Genomic DNA, 7,278 nt, shown 5'->3' on the forward strand with positions numbered 1-7,278 from the left:
TTCATCTCAGTAGATGGTTAAAGGTGGTGTCCTGTGCTGGGAGTGAGGAGGGGGATAGTATTGACTTGGCTCTATTGGGCCTGAAGGGTTTACCGTATCTCTGGACTAAAGCTAAACCGCCAACCTCTCTTAGGTTGGATGAGGTAACCACAACTACATTGCGTATTAAAAGATTGGTGATGGGAGAGCTCCCAGAAGACACCTTCCCCTCGACATTGACACCGATCGGCTCAATACCCTATCTGTTGGAGTTAGATTTTCAAGACCCATATAATTTATGGTCCAACCTCCCTAGAGAAACGTTGAATGGTTTTTATGGTAATAGAATCTTGCAGGAGGGGTTTTGGCCACCGGGTGCGTTGACTCAACCAACAAATTTTCTCCAAAAACAACACATCAGACGTACACTTTTACAGTTTAGACGGAGATTCCCGTCTAAATCTAATTGGTCCTGGTTAGATATTATGATTAAACTTCCACCCCCACGGCTAAAAATTCTATCCCGCATTTATTCACATCTCATCTCTCCGAATATACATTTTAAACCCTCGTTTATATACTCTTGGGAAATGGAACTTAATACCACGTTTACAGAGGACCAAATATCTAAAATGCTGTCGAATGCTCGGGGCTTTTCCAGGTGTGTACTCCTGCAGGAGAACTCTTATAAAATATTAACTAGGTGGCATTTAGCTCCAGCTAAATTATTCCAGATGGGTCTCACAGATAATGACGATTGTTGGCGATGCCTCAATTCTAGAGGACACCATTCACATATATTCTGGGACTGCCCTAGACTGAGGGTTTTTTGGGATGGAGTTGAACTAGTTCTCAAAAAATTAAGACTAATAAAGGTTAATCTTAGAGCCACGGAGGCTCTTCTTTCATGTCCGTCGAAGGACTTTTTACCAAAAAAACATGGTCTTCTCCCACTGATGTTGAGTGCGGCGAGACAGTTAATAGTTGCCCATTGGAAAGATGTAGCTCCTCCCACGTTGGGAGAATGGCATGCTAAAATAAATCAGATCTCTCGCTTAGAGGAGCTGTCTAGCTGGGAAATTTTTAATCATAGATCTTATGTGTTGACTTGGGCCCCGTGGAATAGATATTTAGAAGACAATCCTCCTTAAGGGCATTTTAGAGTCTCATAAGTTTACCTGGACCTGACGGCTTCTGCACTGGGGTTCCTGGCCTCACTGTTCCAATTAGATAGCCCTAATGTAATGTGCTATGTTATTTTCTGAAGTGCACCCATTCAATGTTTGTGCTCATGCCGTCAACCACATTATGTTAATGTTAATGTTGTTGATACTGTTTATGATTATGTACCCTTTTTCCTTCCCTTCCTTTTTCCCTTTTCTCCTCTACCTACTTTTCCCTTATTTTTTCCTTCCTCTTCGCCCTAAACCAACCCTTAATTAATATTTCGCCAAATGTATCTGAGAACTGGTGTTGTGTTTAATGGTGATGCTTAAATTTCGAAAATAAAGAATTTACAAAAAAAAAAATCCTTTGAAACCCATGCATGGTTCATTTTAATGCAGGTTAGATCATCAATATTTTAGGTCGACAGACGGGTCCTTTTTTCTGTCAGGATTGATCCAGCAGCACTGAAGACTCTTTCGGATAGCACACTAGCAGCAGGGCAAGCAAGCTCCAGTAGGGCAAATTGTGCCAATTCAGGCCAGGTGTCCAGTTTACAGGCCCAATAGTCAAAGGGGAATGACCTGTGAGGGAGAACATCGATATGGGAGGAGAAGTAGTTTGTAACCATAGATGACAACTGCTATCTCCTGTCACTTTCAATCGATGCAGTATTATCAGTCGTGTTAGCGGTACTTGAATAATCAGTCCACAACATGGTCATGAAACCCCTGTCTCCAACGCCACTTCTGATGTGTGCACCACCAACACCGCTTCCAAGTTGCCCCCGGCCCCTACGGCTCGTGTGAGAACCATCACCGCTGCTGTGTGCTGGGAATGCCTCAAACAAATGGTTTACCAGAGTTGCTTGTTTGTTAGCCAATATTAGGTCAAGGTTCTCCTGTGGCATGATGTTTTGGAATTTGTCTTTATAGCGTGGATCCAGGATGCTGGTCAACCAGTAGTCGTCATCGTTCATCACTCTCGCACCCCTCCAATCTATTCTAAACTCTGCTGCCCGACTAATCCACCTGTCCCCCCGCTATTCCCCAGCTTCTCCCCTCTGTCAATCCCTTCACTGGCTCCCAATTGCCCAGAGACTCCATTACAAAACCCTAACCATGACATACAAAGCCATCCACAACTTGTCTCCTCCATACATCTGTGACCTCGTCTCCCGGTACTTTCCTGCACGCAACCTCCGATCCTCACAAGATCTCCTTCTCTACTCCCCTCTTATCTCCTCTTCCCACAATCGCATACAAGATTTCTCTCGCGCATCACCCCTACTCTGGAACTCTCTACCACAACATATCAGACTCTCACCTACCATCGAAACCTTCAAAAAGAGCCTGAAGACCCACCTCTTCCGACAAGCCTATAACCTGCAGTAACCACCGATCGACCAAACCGCTGCACGACCAGCTCTACCCTCGCCTACTGTATTATCACCCATCCCTTGAAGATTGTGAGCCCTCGCGGGCAGGGTCCTCTCTCCTCCTGTACCAGTTATGACTTGTATTGTTTAAGATTATTGTACTTGTTTTTATGTATACCCCCCTCACATGTAAAGCGCCATGGAATAAATGGCGCTATAACAATAAATAATAATAATAATAATAATAATAATTTTGGCAATGCGGGGGTCCCTTTTTAGGATCTGCAAGGCATAATCACACATGTGGGCCAATGTTCCAGGTGTCAATGATGCACTGCGAGTGCTGGGTGGAGGAGCACTGTCTGGCAAATGCACATCCCTCCAGTAATGCACAAACCCTGTACCTGACCTTGCCACGCCAACATTTTCTCTTGCCCCCAGAGAAGCATCCTCCTCCCCTAAATAATCATCCCCATCATCCTCCTCCTTCTCCTCTTCTTCCTCCACCTCGTCCAGGAGAGTTCCCTGAGCAGACAATGGCTGACTGTCATCAAGGCTTCCCTCCTCCTCTTCCTCTTCCTCCTTGGCTGCAGACGCCTGCTCCTTAATGTGCGTCAAAGATTGCATAAGCAGACGCATAAGTGGGATACTCATGCTTATGATGGCGTCGTCTGCGCTTACCAGCCATGTGCATTCCTCAAAACACTGAAGGACTTTACAGAGGTCTTTCAGCTTCGACCACTGCACATAAGACAACTCCATGTCTGCCCTCAAACTGCCTGCCCGTGTATTCTCCGACAAATGCATTACAGTCTGCCTCTGTTCGCACAGCCTCTCAACCATGTGCAGGGTGGAGTTCCACCTTGTTGCAACGTCGATAATTAGGCAGTGCTTGGGAAGGTGGAGCAATTGCTGCAGCTTTTGCATACGACTGGAGTGTACGGGCGACCGGTGGATGTGCGAGCACAGTCTTCGCACCTTATGGAGCAGGGCTGTTAACTCCGGATAATTATTGAGGAAGCACTGCACCACCAGGTTCAAGGTGTGAGCCAGACAAGGTATGTGTCTGAGTTTTGAAAGGGCTATGGCTGCCACAAAATTCTGGCCGTTATCACTAACTACCTTGCCTGCCTCATAATGTAGACTGCCCAGCCATGACTAAGTTTGCCGCTGCAAGTAGTCGGCCAGTACCTCCGCGGTGTGTCTGTTGTCACCCAAACACATCATCTTCAGCACAGTCTGCTGACGCTTACCACTAGCTGTTCGATAGTGGGACACCTTGGGTGCAACACTGGCAGCTGCGGATGGCGTGCTCGTGCGACTGCGATCTGTGGACGACCTTTCGCTTCAGGAAGAGGAGGGTCGAACGCCTACAGCCAACGTTTCCTATACCGTGGGCTAGGCAGCACTGTCCCACCGCCGCTGTCCCCTGTGGACCCTGCATCCACCACATTAACCCAGTGCGCAGTGATGGACACGTAATGGCCCTGGCCATGCCTACTGGACCATGCATCTGTTGTGAGGTGCAACTTTCCACTCACTGATTGCTTGAGTGCATGGACAATGCGGTCTTTCACATGCAGGTGGAGGGCTGGGATGGCTTTTCGAGAAAAGAAATGTCGACTGGGTAGGTCATACCGTGGTACTGCGTAGGCCATGAGCTCACGGAAAGCTTCACTTTCAACCAACCGGTAGGGCATCATCTCTAATGAGATTAGTTTGGCAATGTGGGCGTTCAAACACAGTGTATGCGGATGAGAGGATGAGTACTTTCTTGTCCTACTCAGAGTCTCTGGTAGGGTGAGCTGGACTTGAGAGCTGCATATGGTGGAACTAGCGGTGGACATGGCGGACTGAGAGAGGGTTGGTGATGGTGTTGGTGGTCTTGCTGATGGCCTAGATTCAGTCTTTCGTAGCAATAATATTGTGATTCCCTGACTGCTTTGGCCTTGCGACGACACCTCAACATTTGCTGCTGGTGGTGTGCTAACCGGTGGGCTTACAGTGGGGGAAGCGATGTAGCGTTGCTGACTACCTTCATTCGGAGCAGGTCCACATGTGGTATGTGAGGTTTGGTAGTCCGTCCACGCTCGCAAGTGCATGGTGGTTAAGTGTCTAAGCATGCAACTGGTATTCAAATTTCTCAGATTTTTCCCTCGGCTAAAGGTCTTTGCGCACTTCTTACAGATAACCTTTGCCTGATCATTAGGATTTCGTTCAAAAACGTGCCACACTGCACACTTCCTACTGTGGAAAACATTTTGAAGCCTTGCACGCTGTGCTAATTTGACCGTCTGGCCAAGCTTTCCTGCAACACTTTTGGTTTTTGTAACCCGTTTTTGGACTGCTACGGGCCTGCCAGATAACAGCTGTTGCGATGTCGATGCCTGCTGCGGATCCTCCTCCTCCTCCTCTTCTGAGCTATTGGCAGCGGCACCCTCTTTCCCCAATGGATGCCAATCTGGGTCAACAACTGGGTCATCCATCACCTTCTCTTCAATTTCATGTGCACCTTCCTCTGTGTCACCGTGTAAGGTGGTATAGTATGCGGAAAGGGGCACCTGAGTCTCATCAGGGTCAGATTCTGGCTCAGTACACTGCGAGGACAATGTAGTGCTCTGAGTGAATGTACCAGCAGAAAAATCTAGCAGTGGCTGTGCATCAGTGCACTGCATGTCAGATTCATCTTGGACTGGGGAATTCACGATTTGACTTGATAACCCAGGCATGGTATGTGAAAAGAGCTCCATGGAGAAATCTGTAGTGTGGCCTGCCGCATCCTTCACTTTTGGTAGGGGTGAAGGACACAAGGAAAGGTTTGTTCCTGTCCAGGAGCCTCCACTGATGACACAGTGCTTTTATTTTTTGAAACTTCAGAAGAGGAGGCGATAGAGCTGGAGGCTGTGTCAGCAATGTTAGCCAAAACTTGTTCCTGAAGCTCCGGCTTTAAAAGCGGTTTACCTACTCCCAGAAAAGGGAGCCTTCGAGGCCTTGTGGAGCCAGACGATGACGCAGGCTCAACACCTCCTGCCTTAGGTGCTATTGTGCTTTTGCCACTACCAGCAGATGCAGCACCAGCACCACCACCATCAGTACCAGCTGGCAACCCCCGCCCACGTTCACGGCCTCTTCCACCATACTTCCTCATTTTTGGGAAAATGTACCCAAAATACCACCAGCTATATGGTACTGTAAAACAAGGTACAATGTGTATATAGTATTGGAGAGAATTTGAATACCCCTAGAGATTTTAGGAGGCTGAACAATTATCTCAGGTCCACTACAGATTAAACCTCAATTTAACAGGCTGAAATATGCAGGTGTATGACCAGGTACAAGGTGTATATAGTATTGGGGAGAATTTGAATCTCCCTACAGATTTTAGGAGGCTGAACTATTATCTCAGGCCCACTATAGATTACACGTCAATTTAACAGGCTGAAATTGGCTGGTGTATGACAAAGTACAAGGTGTATATAGTATTGGGGAGAATTGGAAGCTCCCTAGAGATTTTAGGAGGCTGAACTATTATCTCAGGCCCACTATAGATTACACCTCAATTTAACAGGCTGAAATTGGCTGGTGTATGACAAAGTACAAGGTGTATATAGTATGGGGGAGAATCTCCCTAGAGATGTTAGGAGGCTGACAATGATGCTCTCAGTCCAAGTATGGACGCAGGCAGCCTAATAAGCAGGACTGCTGCACACAAAAGTGTGGAAAATAAACGCTTGGTAACTGTGCAGAAAAGAGGAAGAAAAGTATTTTTGCTTTTAAAAAAGCAGTTTGCACAGCAATGTGCAAGCAGCAATGCAGCTATCAGGGAGCCTTATAAGGCAGCCTAATAACCAACAGAGCTGATGCACAAAAATAGAGCCTCCCCTGTCACTGCACACAAAGTGTTGTGTTGTAATTGGAAATCGCTACCAGCAGAAGCAGTTTTTGGGTTCTTCTTCCCTGCCTAACGCTCTCCCTTATTCAGAATCAGCCACCTCTCCCTCCCTATGCTAAGGTCGGCAGAAGTAAGATGGCGGTTGACGTGCACGCCCTTTTATAGCCCCTGTGACGCCACACAAAGCAAGCCAATCACTTGCATGCCCTTCTCAAAGATGGTGGTGACCGCTGCCCATGTCATCGCATTGCCCACAGTGTGCGTCCTCCATCATTGGGTGAAAAAGGGTGCTGGAAGCATCATTTGAAATGCGACTTTGGCGCTCTGGTCGCCGACCTCATGGCCGACCTCACACTATGGTTGGATTTCGTTTCATGAAACCCGACTTTAGCAAAAGTCAGCGACTTATGAACTTGACAGACCCGTTTCGCTCAACTCTACCTATCGCATTATATTATGGGGGAGCATTGTACCCCTATGGGGGAGCATTATGGGGGTGCATAATACCCCTATGGGTTATATTATACCCCTATGGGGGTGCATTATACTGCTATATATGACTATGGGATGCATTATACAATTAGGGATGACTATGGGGCAATATGCAGAGACATGAGGCAGAATGTGTGGACACGTGGGGTCCAGAATGTGGGATATTATTACTATAGGGGATATTATTTTTGAGGTTACTGTTTTCAGTGTGGGGGAGGAGAAGTCCTGTCACTATGCAAGGCGACATGGTCGCTTTTTTCATCTGGCGTAGTATAGAAGTTGGGCAAAAATCCGGGAATGTACTATAGATTACTGTGTTATTTTATGCAGAGACGAGTCCTGACTGGAAGAAGTGATCGTGGTATGAACTGGA

This window comes from Dendrobates tinctorius, unplaced genomic scaffold, assembly GCF_039654945.1.
Source record: "Dendrobates tinctorius isolate UK_male_01 unplaced genomic scaffold, ASM3965494v1 ptg000404l, whole genome shotgun sequence".
In the NCBI taxonomy this organism is placed as follows: domain Eukaryota; kingdom Metazoa; phylum Chordata; class Amphibia; order Anura; family Dendrobatidae; genus Dendrobates; species Dendrobates tinctorius.